The sequence below is a fragment of the Scylla paramamosain genome, chromosome 8 (assembly GCF_035594125.1).
Source record: "Scylla paramamosain isolate STU-SP2022 chromosome 8, ASM3559412v1, whole genome shotgun sequence".
NCBI classification, from domain to species: Eukaryota; Metazoa; Arthropoda; class Malacostraca; order Decapoda; family Portunidae; genus Scylla; species Scylla paramamosain.
This window is the reverse complement of record NC_087158.1, coordinates 11,768,759-11,784,854: the sequence shown is the minus strand read 5'-3', so window position 1 is coordinate 11,784,854 and position 16,096 is coordinate 11,768,759. Positions and strand designations below refer to the sequence as shown.

General features: G+C 40.0%; 1 non-coding gene across 1 annotated transcript; it reads left to right on the top strand.

Annotated features, from left to right (window-relative positions):
* The first annotated feature begins 255 nt into the window (after positions 1 to 255).
* On the top strand, positions 256 to 328 carry Trnav-cac (transfer RNA valine (anticodon CAC)). The gene has a single exon. It is a non-coding gene; the product is annotated as a tRNA-Val (tRNA).
* The last annotated feature ends 15,768 nt before the right edge of the window (positions 329 to 16,096 follow it).

Below are 16,096 nucleotides of genomic sequence, written 5' to 3'. Positions count from 1 at the left end.
GAGAGTCTAGAAAGAAGGTAGGAAAGTGTTGTTGTAAAAGAAATATTTTCTCACTGCCGTCATCATCATCAGTCGCAGGATCATCACGGCAGCAGATACACCTCACCACACGCCTCATAAAGAAGGTATTCTATTCAGTAGTGGTAGTAGTAGTTGTAGTAGTAATAATAGTAGTAGTAGTAGTAGTAATAATAGTAGTACTAGCACTAGTAGCAGACTTCCTATTTTCTTGTTTAAGCTTCACACATATACATCGTTTTCGTAGTGTAGTGGTTATCACGTGCGCCTCACACGCGCAAGGTCCCCGGTTCGATCCCGGGCGAAAACACGTCATTTTATCTCCTCTGCAATTCATGTTGGGCTGCTGTGGCTGCGAGGCATGCGTCCCTGATCCTACACAGCAGTGGGAAGTCCTTTATCTCATCCACTCACTTTCAAGAGTAATGCTTGGCTTGGCATCTTCATTGCCTTGCTACAATTGCACTGGTCAACAGACCTTGGACCTGAATCTAATGGTTGGGCGAATATCCGTCCATCCATCCGTCCTGCCTCTGGACGAATGGTTAGAATAGTCCCGACGAGTCCAACCTTGCTGTTAAGGATGTTCATGGTTCTTTCCTTTCAAGATTGTCTAAAGTGGTCTCTTGGGGGTTTACTTTCTCTGGGAAAGAATAAATTGCTCTTGTAGGACAATACGAGAACTTTGGAAGTTTGCCGCGTTGAAGGGAAATATTTTCGACGAAATGGTAGTCAAATGACTATCTGATGAATACCGCTAACATTTCATAAAACTGTATTTCTACTTCAAGATAATTTTATCATTAATATACGTACCCTATCATGATTGTTTAAGATGTTAATTTTGTGTTTAAAAATGTCACAAATATGAATACTGCTAAAACTTTTTTGCATTGTAAGAGAACCTTTGGAATGAGTTTAGCCGTGTTATGGGAAGAATCTTTCCTCTAACTCTGAGTCTGGATTCCAAACAAAAACCTTCACTCGGACAAAATCCGAATTCCAGGAGTCAAACATTCCGTGAGGAGTGTAGCCGCATTCTGTTCGTCACTCGAGGGTAAGAAAAATCCCAGTGAGATACTCGTAAAGAATGCCTGAGTTTGCAGTTTATTTGGAATTAATAATGTGACTGCTAATGACACATTTTTAATTCACATTATTAAACTTCGACAATTTATAGACCTAAAATTAAACTATAGGCAATAAATTTGATCTCTGCTATTCAACCTTTTGCTGTCAGTGTCATCTCCTGAAGTGATACTCTAAGCTTGCAACGCAGGATTCGATTTAACGTGAGGAGAATTAACAGCATTCAGTAGCTTAAGTTTCAAGCACGAGGTTGGTGTCTATGGTTCCCTGTACTGTGCTTTACAGTCTCCGCTTTGAGTAGGGCAGGAGTACAAAGGGCAATGGGATAATTACTTTGATTATGAAAAATCAAGTAGCTCGCTTCGCAATTAATCCACAACTGGCCGAAAAGCTTCAGCTTCAAATGAGCCACTACAGTTTATATATATATATATATATATATATATATATATATATATATATATATATATATATATATATATATATATATATATATATATATATATATATATATATATATATATATATATATATATATATATATATATATATATATATATATATATATATATATATATATATATATATATATATATATATATATACATATATATATATATATATATATATATATATATATATATATATATATATATATATATATATATATATATATATATATATATATATATATATATATATATAATCTATTTTTTTTTTTTTTACGCATTTGGACTTGCTGTAGGCAAAGGAGTTTTAAGTATATCAATATTATCGTCATCACCATCATGGCATCATCATGGCAGCGGATTCATTTCAGTACGCGTCTCCTAAAGTTGTTGTTGTTCCTGCATCATCGGTACTAGTAGTAGTAGTAGTAGTAGTAGTAATAGTAGTAGTAGTAGTAATAGTAGTAGAAGTTAGTTAATGGAGATATTCCAGTTTTGTGTACTTATTTATTTTTTTTATCTTTTTATTTATTTTATTTTTTATTTATTTATTTATTTTATTTATTTATTTTTTTATTTATTTTTATTTTTTTTTTGAGCCTAAAGTATTTTCATCGTTTTCATACTGTAGTGGCTATCACGTGCGCCTCACACGCGCAAGGTCCCCGGTTCGATCCCTGGCATAAATATAGCCTTTTATCTCCTCTGTTGTTTATGTTACGCTGCTGTCACTCAGTCACTCCCGCACAAGTCCTGGTGGCCGCGGCAGCATCAACATTTGCAGAGAGGGAAGAAGTGGGGATCCATAATAAGCAAAAAGACAAAAGTTGGAAGATTAATGGCCACAATAACTTGGTCAACTTACATCGCGTGTGTCCTCCTCCTCCTCCTCCTCCTCCTCCTCCTCCTCCTCCTGCTTCCCCTCCCCTTCCTCCTCCTCCTCTTCCTCCTCCTCTTCCTCCTCCTCCTCCTCCTCCTCTTCCTCCTCCTCTCCCTCCCTCTCTTCCTCCTCGTTTTTCCTCATCTTCTTTGTTCTCTTCATTATCTTCATTATATTCCTCTTCCTCCTCCTCATTCCTGTTTCCATTTTCCTCCTCCCACTTTGCTCTGTTGTTTGCTTTTTTATCTATTTATTTATCTTTTTTTTACCTTCATGATTCTTCTTCGTTTATCGTTGCTTGTCTAGTTTCCTTTCTTCCTCTTCGTTCTTTCTTTGTTCATTTATCGTTTTTTTTTTTCCTTCATTGAATTCGTCGTTATTTTTTTTAAGTTCAGATTTGCTTACCTATTTCAGTTCTATTATGTAATTGAAGTATCCCATGTTTTATTCATCTTTTATCCTTTCATCACTCTTCCTTTATACTTTCCATCATACTTTTCCTTTCTCTTCCTTTTTCTCTTATTTTCCTCTTAAAGTTTATCCTGCCTTCTTTTTCATGTAATTGTTCCATCCAGGTGTTTTCTTTTCCTGTTCAGCCTCTTTCTCCACCTCCTCTGCTTCATATCTTGGCTTCCATTCACTTCAGTCACTCACAGAAAACATGCATTACATAGCTGGGAAACACACACACACACACACACACACACACACACACACACACACACACACACAAAGCTATGACAACCTAAACTCTGCCCAATGTGTTTGCTTCTGTCGTGATGATGACGGAGGTGTGATTTTGCTGATGGTAGTGCTGGTGGTGGTGGTGGTGGTGGCGACTGCCCTAGTAATCACGGCCTGTTGGAGTCTGTTTATTGAGGTCAAGTCGGCGGCGGGATCAGGAAGAGGGTAATACGAGACAGCGAGATAGGTCTTCGCAAGGCCAAGCGCTGGTGGAGCTTTGTTAAATGGCTGATTTACGTTAGGTTATGGCAGGTTAGGTCACGTTAGGTCAAGTTGTTTCATTAGATGAGTTGGATAAGAAAAAGAACGTTTTTTTTTTTTTTATGGTGTGATAGGTTGTTAGGTTAGGGCAGGTTAAATCTAGCTGTTCAGTGATAAGTAGAAAGTTCAGTGACGAGTAAGTTGAGTTTGTTGGCCAAGAAATTTTTTTTTCTTTTAATGGATAGAATTATGTTGTTATGCTTTTCTCACACTTATCGTTGCCTTCTTTAAGAGATGCGGTTCCACAGGATTTCATCACATACTGTTAAACGCTTTCTTCTCTCATAAAGACTTTTCAAAAGAACGGCGATACTTAGTCTGATTTTTTTTTTTTTCGTTGATATGGAATTCTTGTTAAACTGTCACTGAAATCATGAAAACACCCCTTGTTTCATTAGAACCTCATCAAAGCAGTCGAGGTAAGGCACCGAAATTATTAAGAAAGTCCTAATTGTCAAAACGCCGAGCCGAAACCCTGCAAGGCGTTGGAACTTGCTTTTGTCTACGTATTATAAGTAGAGAATTACGTTGAAGAGAAGCCACTAGAAGAACCATTTAGTATATTATGAGAAACATCTCCCCCCACCAAGTTGTTAAAATTAGTTATCAAACAGCTATACGAGGATTTGAGGATATGCCATCGTGTGTAATCCCGTTTTCTGTTTCGTTCTTTTCGTATGTCAGAGGCCGGCCAAGGACAAAGCTGCAAAAGATAAATAATAGCCAATTAGAATACCGCCTCTCTCCCTCCCCCACACGAAAAAAGAAAAAAAAAAGAAAGAACCAGAAGAGTTAGCCAATTCGGTATTTTGGTAACATACAATGTATCGCTGCCAGGCTTGGTGACATAGTGACAAATTCTGGGGACAAGGAGACGTAACAAGCCAGCTGCATCTGATCCCCTGCCATCGGAAAAGAAAGAAACAGCACCCACCCCCTACCACCATCACCACCACCACCACTACTCACCACCCACCGCCTTCCGGACACTAACAATGCATAAATAGCAGGGCAGGATGTAGGTCAAGGGTGGTGCGGTGACACAGGCGTGGTGGAGGCAGACCAGGCACGCGTCGGGTGCGGAAAAAAGTGAAAGATGAAAAGAAATACTCGTACGTGTTCCATCTGCGTGTTTGCCTCGCCTGAAAAATACTGCTCCTGCCTCCTGCTGCTGCTGCTGCTGCTGCTGCTGCTGCTAAAGTGACGAGGAGGACGATGAACGACCAAGAAGAGGAGCACAAGAGAAGTAGGAAGAATGACGAGGAAAAGTGATGAAAGATGAGTAGGAACAAAAAGGGGTGAATGTTGCTGAAGTGATGAGGAAAATTATAAAAAAAGGACGAAGACGACCAATGACGAGGAAGAGGCGGACAAGAGGACAAGGAGGAGGACGATAAATGAGGAAAAGTTATGAGATGAGTAAGAACAAAAAAGGTGAATAGGAGAAAATTCAAGAAGAGGACAATAAGGAAGAAGAAAGCAGGATGAGGACCTAACGATGAATGTCGAGAAAAAATTAAGAAAGAAGAGTAAGAACGAAAATGGATGAATGCTGCTGAAATGACGAGGAGGAGGACGAAAATGGAGGATGAATAACGAGGAAAACTGATGAGAGATGAGAAATAACAACAACAAAAAAAAAATATGAATACGAGAAAGTTAAAGAAGAGCGAAAAGAGGAAAAAGAGAAAAGGGTCGTGACAATGGAGGTATGAGAACACACAATAGGCGAAGGAGGAGAGAGATGAGCGGTCGTGCGTCATCCTGGGAATCATAATGCATACTGATGCCTCCTCTTTTACCTCCGCCAAACGAGCTGCACCTGTCTCACTTTGCCACGCCTGTCAGCACCCTCCTGCCTGGTGTCATAAGGGCGTCTTTATTTTTTCAGACTTTTGTGCACCATAAATACGTGAACAGACATTTACTCCGCCGCCCCAGGCATCGCTTCGTCCATCCTGCGTACAGAATGCCATGGTCTGATTGTTGACTTTGTAAAGTAACACTACACCTTTACTACTACTTCTTCTGCTGCTGCTGCTGCTGCTGCTACTACTACTACTACTACTACTACTACTACTACTACTACTACTACTACTACTACTACTACTACTACTACTACTACTACTACCACTACTACTACTACTACTACTACCACCACCGAAGCTGCTGCTGCTGCCGCCGCCGCCGCCGCTGCCACTCCCTTCCCCGCTCCTCTCTTTTCCTCACCTCTGCCCCCCCTCCTTTCGCTCTTTCCCTCACATTTACCCCTTATCACATGGTTGTCTCTCTCTCTCTCTCTCTCTCTCTCTCTCTCTCTCTCTCTCTCTCTCCTAGATTTTTTTTTTTGCAGTGTTTCGTGTCGAATCTTGCAGAGAGAGAGAGAGAGAGAGAGAGAGAGAGAGAGAGAGAGAGAGAGAGAGAAATCTTTTTTTGCTGTACTTTTTTTTTTTGCTGTACTTTTCTTTTATTTCAGTCTCGCTGTTGATTAGATGCTATTTTTCTTAGTTTTTGTTTATTTATTTAATATTTTTTTTTTTTTCAGTCTGGTAAGATTTTTCAGTGAAATTCGTCATCTCAGTGTTGTTAACTGGGTTTTTAATCTTCTTCTTCTTCTTCTTCTTCTTTTTCTTCTTCTTCTTCTTCTTTTTTATTTATACAAATCTACATCTTATGCGTTTACGGAGTTGCTGTACATATACTTTACAGCAAATTAGGCAAAAGAAGTCACTGTTAATGCCTTCTTTCTGAAAGCCTCTCTCTGTCTGTCTGTGGCAACCACACATTCACTGCAGTGGTCCAGCCCTCAACACTTGGCTGCACGGTAACAAACGCGTTCCACCAGCCGATGTATGTGTTCAGAAACTGTCTTTGCTGGTGCCACGTTCTCCACCTGGGCTGGAGCAGTTCCCCAGGGGCGCGTGTGATACCTCTGGTGGTGACTTCGGCATGTATTTTTTAACTGTCTTCACCCAGGAAAACATGCAAGATATGCCAGATAGTGAATAGGTGTTTAGAGCAGATGAGAATGAGAAGCAGACAGGTATTTTCATAACTAGAGAAATAGTGGAACAGGAGATAGGCTAAAAAAGTTCAAGACACCAGGACCTGATGAAATATATCCCAGAGTACTTAAGGAATGCAAAGAGATTATTAGTGAGCCGTTAGTTTCTGTCTTTAAGAAATCACTGGAGTCGGATGAGGTACCAGTAATGTGGAGCAGGCTAATGTAGTACCCATCTTTAAGAAAGGAGATAAAACTTTAGCGTCTAATTATAAACCTGTCAGCTTAACTTCAGTTGTAGGTAAAATGTTAGAGTCAATAATAGCGAGGAACATTAGGGAACATTTAGACAAACATAACTTGATAAATCAGTCACAGCATGGTTTCACGAAGGGGAAGTCTTGCCTGACAAACTTGTTAAGTTTTTACAGTAAGGTGTACGAGGCAGTAGATAATGGTGATAGTTATGATATCTTATATCTGGACTTTGGTAAAGTATTTGACAAGGTACCCCATCAAAGGCTCCTGAGAAAGGTTTGGGCACACGGGATAGATGGGAAGGTGTTAGGCTGGATAGGGTCATGGCTTAGTAACAGGCGACAGAGAGTGGTAATAAACGGCTCGAAATCCGAGTGGGGTCATGTAATTAGTGGGGTGCCACAGGGATCAGTATTAGGGCCATTGTTATTTATAATATATATCAATGACTTGGATAGTGGAATTAGTAGTGATGTTAGTAAATTTGCGGATGACACAAAGATAGGTAGATTAATTAGGTCAGAATCGGATGCCATCGCCTTGCAGGCAGATTTAGATAGAATGAATGAATGGACGGATAGATTGCAAATGCAATTTAATATCAATAAATGCAAAGTACTTAGCGTAGGTAGAGGAAACCCACACAATAGGTACACATTAAACAACCAGACTTTAGTAGGTACAGGGTACGAGAAAGATTTTAGAAGTTATAGTTAGCTCTGAACTCCGTCTAGGGAAACAATGCATAGAAGCCAGAAACAGGGCAAATAGGGTACTAGGATTCATTTTTAGGAGTGTTAAAAGTAGAAGGCCGGAAGTAATATTAAAGTTATACTTGGCGCTGGTCAGACCTCATCTAGACTACGCTGTGCAGTTCTGGTCCCCACATTACAGGAAAGATATAGGTCTATTAGAATCAGTACAGAGGAGAATGACTAAAAGGATACAGGGGATGAGGAGAATGGCTAAAAGGATACAGGGGATGAGGAGTATTCCTTATGAGGCGAGGTTGAAGCTATTAAATTTACATTCTTTAGAGAGACGTAGGTTAAGAGGGGGGGACCTGATAGAAGTCTTTAAGTGGTATAAGGGTTATAACAAGGGGGATGTAAGCAAAATTCTTAGGATCAGCAACCAGGGTAGAACAAGAAATAACGGGTTCAAGCTTGAAAAATTTAGGTTTAGGAAGGAGATAGGAAAAAAAATGGTTCTCAAATAGAGGGGTATATGAGTGGAACGGACTCCGTAATCATGTTGTTAGTGCTAGGACAATAGAGAGCTTTAAGAGAAGATTAGACAAGTTTATGGATGGAGATAATAGATAGAAATAGGTAGGTATATTTCATACAGGGACTGCCACGTGTAAGCCTGGTCGCTTCTTGCAGCTTCCCTTATTTCTTATGTTCTTATGTTCTTATGACGGGCAGGCTGCCGGAGATCCTGTAGGTGCGGCACCCGTTGCTGTTGCACCTTGAACATGACGGTGAGGCCCGTCACGTCTCGCCGGTGCTGGAGGGTGTGCAGTGCAGGCTGAAGGCCGAGCTAACTGTTCCTGATGAGCCTCGCCGCTCGGTCCTGCACCTTGTCCAGGAGAGCGAGGTGCTTGTTTGCCGCGCCGCCCCAGGCCTGGCACGCGTACTCCAAGGAGGAGCTGACCTGCACCTTGTAAAGTAACTCCAGTCCCTTGGCGTCAAGAAGGTAGGAGATTCTCCTCAAGGATGCCAGCTTCCCCGAGGCCTCTCTGGCGAGTCGCTCCTCGTGGGTTCTGAAGGTCAACTTACGGTCGTAAGTGACCCCCAGCACCTCCACCTCATCCCACGGCGTCAGTGTCTCCCCGTTGAAGGTGAGGCGCGAGGCTCTACTTGTCCTGTTGATTGTGAGCTACTGGGTTTTGTGAGCGGCAAACTTTACTTGCCACTTCCTTCCCCAGGCTGCAACGCGGCTCAGGGTGGTGTCGCGGTTGCCTGCAGCTTCCTCCTCCAGTCCCTAGCTGTTGAATAGTGTTACGACATCTGCAAACGCCTTCGCGGTAGGAACGAGGTGCATCAGATCATTGACATACACATCCCACAGCAAAGGGCCGAGGCAGCTGCCTTGAGGAACACCTGCCCTTATGGGCTGTGGCTTTGATTCCCGCCCATTGATGATTATTTTGAGATGTCTGTCTCTCAAGTAATTCTCAAGGAGCTGGAGGAGTGCCCCGTCCACGCCTACAGCACGGAGCTTTGTGATGAGGGCTGTATGCCACACTTTGTCGAACGCCCCCTCGATGTCAAGAGCTACGACAGCTGTGGTCTTCCATTGGTCCAGGGACCCACTCCGCTCCGTCGAGAGGAGCAGGTGCAGGTCTGCCGCCGACCTCCCCTGCCTGAACCCAAACTGTCTGTTGCTCAGTAGGTGGTGCCTCTCGAGGTGCCGCGTGACTCTCGAGGCCACAACAGTTTCCAGCACTTTGCTTAGCACAGGCAGCAGGGACACGGGTCTGTAGTTTTTTGCTTCTGTCTTTGCATTTTTCTTGTGCAGAGGCACCACACTACTTCCCTTCTACATTTCAGGCCGTGTGGCGTTGCCGAGACAATGGTTAAAGAGTGAAGCGAGTGGGCGCGCCAAATCCGCAGCACACTGTCGTAGTATGCGGTGACTAATGTCCTGTGGTGCCACCGCTTTTCTTCTTCTTCTTCTTCTTTTTCTTCTTCTTCTTCTTCTTCTTTCACTGGTGCGGGCCAGCTTAGACCTGTATTCTGAAGCGCTATGTTCTCACATGGACTTTGATTTCCTTTGTTTTATTATATATTGTAACCTTCTTAACATCATCTTCATCAAAACTTTAATTTCCTTAGCTTTCTTATTTATCTTAATCTGTAATGGTTTTTCTTCTAAACATTACCAACTGAACCTCAATTTCCTTAGTCACTTTGCCCTCTCACGACTCTTTTCAAAGGCCACAGTGATGATCAGTCAAGTCCTCAAGATTGTTTCTCCCGTTAATAACGTAGAAACCTAGTTAATCTATCACTAGAATCATAAAAACGCCTTTAAAAACTTATGCAACTTCAGGTTGCAGAGGCGCAGAAATGTCGCAGAATCCGGTCCTTAGTGCAGTGGAGAGAAGAGGACGTAAGTATGAGGTGGTGGTAAGTAAGGCTCGAGCACTGGGAGTGAAGGCGAGGCGCGGCGAGGGTGAGGTCGAGGTGGTGCAGGAGCGTCCTCAGATGACTCGTGAGGTGCACTCGAGACAATGGCTGAGTGTCGCAGCTGCCGGGGAGCGACGTGAAGAATGGAGTGAGGAGGCAGTGGCAGAGGTAGGAAGTGGTGGTGGTGAGAGAGAGAGAGAGAGAGAGAGAGAGAGAGAGAGAGAGAGAGAGAGAGAGAGAGAGAGAGAGAGAGAGAGAGAGAGAGAGAGAGACAGACAGACAGACAGACAGAAATATGTAACTTTCGAGCATACTCGTACAAAGGTGTGTCCATTGATCTAAAAATACATGATACCTTGCACCGCCGCACTACGCATCTACACTCACACTGCAATTCACAGAGAGAGAGAGAGAGAGAGAGAGAGAGTGAGTGAGTGAGTGAGTGAGTGAGTGAGAAAGTGAGTGAGGAAGTGAGTGAGTGAGTTAGAGAGTAAATAAGGAAGTGAATGAGGAGGAAAGAAATGAATGAGTGAGAAAGTGAGATGAATTAAAGAGTGAAAGAGTGAAGGAGTGAATAAGTAAAAGGAGCAAACAGCAATTAGAGTAACATATGTAAACTTTCCTTCGCCTTGGGTGCTGATCTAAATAGTACACGTGGCAGGCGAGGCGGTGCTTGTTATTTCTATCGACTGTGTTAAATATTTCACTAAAGCTAATGCAGGGGAGGTACGCCGTCGCCTCCATCTATTCCCTCTTTCTTCCTTATTTTTTTTTTTTTTTCTGCTTCTCCTCTCCTCCTCTGCTTCCTTCCTTCATCTTTCTTGACTGATTTTCTTCCTCTTTTCCTCTTGTCCCCTTCCCTCCCTCTTTTCTCTCCTGCCACTATTTCCCTTTTTCTTCCCATTCTTTTCCTTCTTTTTCTCCTCCCCGTCTTCTCCTCGCTTTCTTCCCTCTCTTTTCTTTCTCACCTTCTTCCTTTTCTCTTCCTTGTCGCTTTCTTCCCTCCCTCTCTCATTCTACCTTCTTTTTTCTCTTCTCGCTCCATTTCTCCCGCTTTCCTCCCACCTCCCATCCTCTCTCATCTCTTCTTTCCCCTTTCCTGCCAGTCTCACACCTGACAAGATGCACACACCTGTCGTAGCAATGATATTTAGGGTCCTCAGGGTCATCTTGGCTTGTTTGGTTATTGTGGTGTGTATCATAGTTATTAATTCATTCGCCTTTTTTTTTTTTTTACCGTTCGTTCTTTCATTTGTTCGTTCGTTCGCTCGTTGGTGGATTGATTATATGGAGCTGCAAGGTTATCATCACACACACACACACACACACACACACACACACACACACTGAAAATACGATCAAAACATTTAATTACACAAATTTATATCATTCACTACGTATATTAACCAGTTTTGAGTTAGGTGAAATAAATGTGATAACAACATCAACATCAACAACATTAACAACAATAACAACAACAACAACAACATTAACAACAACAACAACAACAACAACAACAACAACATTAACAACAACAACAACAACAACAACAACAACAACAACAACAACAACATTAACAACAACAACAACAACAACATTAACAACAACAACAACAACAACATTAACAACAACAACAACAACAACATTAACAACAACAACAACAACATTAACAACAACAACAACAACAACAACAACAACAACAACAACAACAACAACAACAACAACATTAACAACAACAACAACAACAACATTAACAACAACAACAACAACATTAACAACAACAACAACAACAACAACAACATTAACAACAACAACAACAACAGCAACATTAACAACAACAACAACAGCAACATTAACAACAACAACAACATTAACAACAACAACAACAACAACATTAACAACAACAACAACAGCAACATTAACAACAACAACAACATTAACAACAACAACAACAACAACAACAACATTAACAACAACAACAACAACAACATTAACAACAACAGCAACAACAACAACAACATTAACAACAACAACAACAACAACAACATTAACAACAACAACAACAACAACAACATTAACAACAACAACAACAACAACAACAACAACAACAACAACAACATTAACAACAACAACAACAACATTAACAACAACAACAACATTAACAACAACAACATTAACAACAACAACATTAACAACAACAACAACAACATTAACAACAACAACATTAACAACAACAACATTAACAACAACAACAACAACAACAACAACAACAACATTAACAACAACAACAACAACAACAACATTAACAACAACAACAACAACAACAACAACATTAACAACAACAACATTAACAACAACAACAACAACAACAACATTAACAACAACAACAACAACAACAACAACATTAACAACAACAACAACAACAACAACAACAACAACATTAACAACAACAACATTAACAACAACAACATTAACAACAACAACAACAACAACAACATTAACAACAACAACATTAACAACAACAACAACAACAACAACATTAACAACAACAACAACAACAACAACAACATTAACAACAACAACAACAACAACAACAACAACATTAACAACAACAACAACAACAACAACAACAACAACAACATTAACAACAACAACAACTAACAACAACAACAACAACAACAACATTAACAACAACAACAACAACAACATTAACAACAACAACAACAACAACAACATTAACAACAACAACAACAACATTAACAACAACAACAACAACAACAACAACATTAACAACAACAACAACAACAACAACAACAACATTAACAACAACAACAACATTAACAACAACAACAACAACAACAACATTAACAACAACAACAACAACAACATTAACAACAACAACAACAACAACAACATTAACAACAACAACAACAACAACAACATTAACAACAACAACAACAACAACATTAACAACAACAACAACATTAACAACAACAACAACATTAACAACAACAACAACAACAACAACAACAACAACAACAACAACAACAACATTAACAACAACAACATTAACAACAACAACAACAACAACAACATTAACAACAACAACATTAACAACAACAACATTAACAACAACAACATTAACAACAACAACAACAACAACAACATTAACAACAACAACAACATTAACAACAACAACAACATTAACAACAACAACATTAACAACAACATTAACAACATTAACAACAACAACAACAACATTAACAACATTAACAACAACAACAACAACAACATTAACAACAACAACAACAACATTAACAACAACAACAACAACATTAACAACAACAACAACAACATTAACAACAACAACAACAACATTAACAACATTAACAACAACAACAACATTAACAACAACAACAACAACAACAACATTAACAACAACAACAACAGATATTCACGATTTCACTCATTTCTTATTTTCTCTTTTAAAGTTTTTTTTTTTTATATTATCACATCATCATCATCATTGTGGTATTTAATTTCTATCTTCCCCCACTGTCACGTTTTATCACCACCATCACCATCAACATCATCATCATCTTCATCATCATCACATCACATCACGTCACTATCATTATTATAATTTTATAAAGGTACCTCTTCATTCACTATCATCACATTATCATATTCTTCACTCAATTTCCTTTACATTTTCCTCCTCCTTCTCCTCCTCCTCCTGCTCCTCCTCCTCTTCTTCTTATTTTTTTTTACTCCTCTTTCTCCGTTAGCAAAACCTTACATAAAACAAGCCTCATGATAACAGGAAAAGGAGGAGAAGGAGGAGGTGGAAGAAGACATCAGAAGCTCTTTGATGTCCACGTCTGTTAAGCAAATACATTGAAACCTTATGAGTTAATGACGTCAGAGAGAGAGAGAGAGAGAGAGAGAGAGAGAATCTTTTATCTTTTGGCGTTGTGGTACAAAACGTGACGTCAAAATAGTGACTTAAGGCGAGAAGGGATGAAAAAGATTTAATAGAAACATTCCGTGACGTAGAAGACTTGTTTACAGCAGACAGATAGACGGACAGACAGACAGACAGACAGACAGACAGACAGACAGACAGTTTGACGTCACAGGTCGGAGCGGGAACGAAAAAAAAAGTGTATGTGAAATAGTAATTGAGAGAACTATGAAAGGAGAGACGGGAATATAAAAAGAGACAAAGGAAAGAGGAGGAGGAGGAGGAGGAGGAGGAGGAGGAGATGTTGATACTACAGATCTTGTGTGAAACCTTTTGGGGCTTTTTTTTTTTATCATAAGAAAAAAATAAAATAAGGGAACCTGCAAGAAACCATCAGGCCTACACGTGATGGTCCTTGTATAAAACATGCCTACCTATTTCTTTGTTGTTGTATTGATTTCTCACCAATATTACCTGATGCCTTTCCATAAGCGTCGTCATGGTGTGTTTGAACGCCTCAAAGACTATCTATTTTTGGAATCTATTACTAGTTCTCAGTGGTGCACTAACTTACGAGTACTAATCACTTCTATACTAGTGATCAGTAAAGAACGTGTTTCTGCATTTCATTAATTTGTACAAGGCTTCCTCCAGCGCTCGCGTCCTCCTCCTCATCATCATCTTTATCATCATTGTCATCATTATTGTCATCACCATCTCAATCCCTATTATTTAAGTAAAGTTCAAAAGCCACACATAGCCATTACCACCACCTCTATCATCTGCCCGTCTATTCCAGGCCGACGTCTCCCAAATTAAATCGGCTTACTCTTTGGATTCGTACGGCTAACAGTATTCGAGAGACAAAATGGCGGTCTTTTTATTAATTTTTCTTATCCTTAATCGACATCCTGCAGGCAATGAATAAAGGAATGAAATAGGATAAAAAATCAAACTTTTTTTTTTTACTTTTTTAATTATTTGTACTTTTGTACTGAACTTTATTTATATATTAGCACTGATGTTGATTGTGTTTCTCACGTGCTAAGAACAACTGTGAGAAAAGATAGAAAGACGTGTGTGTGTGTGTGTGTGTGTGTGTGTGTGTGTGTGTGTGTGTGTGTGTGTGTGTGAAGTGTCTCCTTGTGTTCCTGTCCGTCAGAGTGAAAATACACATACCTTTACACTTTCTTTTGAAGCGCATTTTTTCTTTTTCTTTCTTTCTTTTTTTTTTTTTACGTTTTCTTTCGTGACTGATCCTTCGCGTGGTGTTGCCTCTATCTGGCTTTGGTGTTTCTTTCGTTCCTTTGATGGAGTGGGAAGGCATGTGTGTGTTGCGTTGTGTTGTGTTGTGTTGTGTTGCGTTGCGTCTGTGTGGCTCGAAATAACTTGACTGCGATGTTGCTGTTGAAATAAAGATTGTTTCTCCACTAGGGACCTTGTTCGTGCGTAGTTTGCCCCTCTTACACACACACACACACACACACACACACACACACACACACACACACATACACGGATCGTTACACTGTATAGAGAAGGAATGCGATACGTAACCATAGTAACGAAAATTATTGATCTGTGAGTATTTTTGTTAATGTAAGTGAAAATTAAATAAATAGATGACTAACTGATTAACTAACTACAACTGTAACTAATTAAACTTTAACTAACTACAAAATAAATAAATAAAAGCTCTTTACAAGGGTTTGCAAACAGTAACAAGCAGCAATGATCTCTCAACTTCTTTCTGATGTTTGATTGTTCTCTTCTTTGTTCTCTAATAACTAGATACGAGAGAACAGCACAGTGGACGGCTGTTATCATCATCATCATCATCATCATCATATCACCATTATCATCGTCGTTGTCGTTATCATCACCATCATCATCATCATCATCATCATCATCATCATCATCATCATCATCATCATCATCACCACCACCACCACCACCACCACCACCACCACCACCATCATCACCATCATCATCGACAACCATTACCAGTCCATCATACAGTGAAAAACCTTCATCACGCCTCTCTCCCTCTTCCTCACACCTGTCTCCCTCACCTGCTCCAACATACGTACATACAATCACACAGGAAAACACCCTTACTCTCTTGAACGTTAAATTTCACAGTTCAGAACGATTCGAGCAGTGTCTGTTTAAGTTGGCAAGCCAGATTACAAATTCGCATTCCATGCCCAAGCAGTATTTTCCTTATTTCTTCGTTCGTTGTGTCAGACTCGTATAATTTTAGTAAGGATGTTTCTCTGTATGACTGACTGTACC